Raw genomic sequence first — 2,746 nt, 5'->3', positions numbered from 1 at the left:
GGCGCCGTGCGGGGGCGGGGCCTCGGGGAGGGGGCGGGGCCGGCTCGGGGTCACCCCCACCCCTGAAGACCCGCAGGATGGTGCTGGGTGGGGTTACCCGGAGACCCCGAAGGAGAATAGCTCTCCCCGCCTCTCTGCTCACATGGTGCGAGCCGTGGGGGAAGCGCTGAGTTCGAGACCCCTGACCCTGGAAGAGCGACGTGCGGCCTGGGGGAGGGGCTGCGGGCCCACCGGAAAAAGGCGTTGACCCTTAAGTGGACTTTACTTTGGAGACCACAGACGCAGGTTTTGCATTCCCTAGGCGCTCTAGTCCGTAGGGCCCGGGTCCTGCTGGGGGTGAGGACTTCCCTGCTGCTCAGGGAGACCAGAGAGCAGCAGCAGCAGCAGCAGCAGTCCCCAGAACTACCACCTGACCCTCACCCTGCGTCCGGCACTGTCCTCTCTATGCTGTGGGTACATCTCACCAGCACATACCCACCTGTAGGATTTTTGCCTGGATTTTCTTGCACCTGTTCTAAGACCTAAGTGAGGAAACAGGTGGTGAGATCCCCTCCCTGTTTCTGCGATTATGCCTTCTCCCCTCCCAGCCCCGGTCTGTGAATCCCAATCTTTGTGCCCTCCCGCCAGTGGTCAGTAGGGGCTCCAGACTCACCAAGGAGCTTCTGTTAGGAGATCAGGAGAGGCTGAGGTCAGACTCTCAGGGCCTAATCTCCAAATCCTGGCTTGGAGGACTTTGGGACTAATCACCCCCTCCCTGCATCAGAGTCTTGGTCACTGGCCTCTATCCACAGGCGGAGGCTCCCACCTCTCTTCTCTCTCAATGCTCCTTTTAGGAATATCTGCCCAAACCCAGATATTCCTCCTTTCCAACATTCCTGCCCCCCAACCATCCCAAGAAAGGGAAGAATGGAAACACTTATTCATTCAGGATGATAGGATGATGGGCAAGATACTGTAAGTTTTCTAGTATACTGCATTGTAAAGCTGACTAAAAATAAAAATGGGCACCTCCTGTCTTTCTGTGTACAAAAAACCTTTCCTGATTAGCCTTCTTCCCAGGACTGGCACATTTGATGGAGGCCCTGTGACTGGGCAGGCACAGCCAGATGACTGCAGGAATGAGAGACCCGAAAGGCTAGTTCCTGTCACATTAGGCTTCCAAAGATGTTTGGAGCCACAGACCTCCTGGACTGGCCTGCGCTGCCCCAAAGGAGCTGGATCAGCGTAACAGATGCTGAATGCTGATCCCCCTTCCCCTTCCACTATGGGGACAGGAAGGAACGCTGGGTTACCTAATCCAAGCAGCCTTCCAGCAATTATTTCATGAGAAAGTCAAGTGCCAAAAGGCGTGCATGTTGCATGTGTGTGTGCGTGTGTGTGTGTGTTCCAAGTAGCTGTCTGGACAGGGTGAGCCAAACCACTCCCTGCATTCTTTCTCTGGGTAGAATCTTTGATAGAGACCGTGAGAGACACTGCTGCTGCAGCTTCCACCCCAGATAACATTTATAGCCCCTACAGGTCTGGGTATGGGAACCTGGAGTTGAGAGGCCAGAAAATCCCAGTCCCTTCCTTTGCAGGACCCAAAAAAGGACCATGTGGGGATGTCTTAGGAGGAACTGGACAGCTTGACCCCTGGCCCTACAGCTGATGTGCACCTAGACATGTGCCTGGACCAGCAGCATAGGTTGGGGGTAGGGGTGGCAGGGGTCCAGACTTCTCTCCCATCCTCCAGAGAAAAGAAGGCCGGCCAGGTCTCTGGGATGGGAACCCTGATAATGAAAAAGAGGTGAGAGACTATAGCTTCTGGCTGCCCAGGATCCATCCACAGTCTCCCATCTGATGTAGGTTACCTAGATTCTCCTGATCTACCGTGAGAATATCTAGGAGAGGCTGCTTGGGGGTAAGGCAGGGCTCCATCTGTGGGTTCTAGGAAGGCAGACAGTATAAGAAGCAAATCATCCCCTCGGCTCCTCTCAGCAGTCAGTCCACTGAGTCGATAGCTGAAGATGAACCTAGGAGATAAGGAGAGATGAACCAGAAACATGAGGAAGAGGGACAAAGGGGCAGAGGGGCAGGGATGGAAGGAGAGAGGGGGAAGGGGGATTCGGGGATGAGGGTGGGGCTTGAAGACCAGTGCCACCCAAGAGCTGGCTCCATGCCAAGTGGGAGGAGGCTGCTCCAGGCCTCTTCCTCCCACCCTCCTCCAGCTCAGCTCCTGCCCAGTACCAGGCTGTGAGGGAGGTGAGGACTGATGAACCTGGCTGAACTCCCTCCACATTCACCAGCCCTGATGTCAGTGAGCCAGGGAGACTGACCTCCTACGGAGTCTTGGGGCTCTGGTGCCAACCCTCCCAGCTCCCCCTCACCTGGCTCTGACCCCTTCGCTGCCTGATGGTCCTTGATCTGCTCTGCTTCTAGACTGGAAGCAGGAAGTGAGACAAGTCTTCCTGAGTCCCCCTGCCCGTCCCCTCAAGAGATCAAATCCTTGCCAGACCAAAACCATGAAGTCAAGGAAGCTAGTGTCATGGGCCTGAGAAGGGGAAATTGAGGCCCTGAGAGGGACAGGGACTGGCCCTAGGCCACACAGCAAGGCATAAAAAACCAGACTGGAATACTGGGCCCTGGCCCCATATTCGAGACACTTCCTGTGTGCTGGTCCCAAGGTACCTCCCAGGGCAACAGTTAAATTCGGCCAAGTCCAGGCAGCACCTCCCTGCTCCCAGGTTAGTTGGAGGCTCTACTCCCC

This window comes from Pteropus alecto, unplaced genomic scaffold, assembly GCF_000325575.1.
Source record: "Pteropus alecto unplaced genomic scaffold, ASM32557v1 scaffold398, whole genome shotgun sequence".
In the NCBI taxonomy this organism is placed as follows: Eukaryota; Metazoa; Chordata; class Mammalia; order Chiroptera; family Pteropodidae; genus Pteropus; species Pteropus alecto.
The sequence above is the reverse complement of the archived record's forward strand: the minus strand, read 5'-3'. Positions refer to the sequence as shown.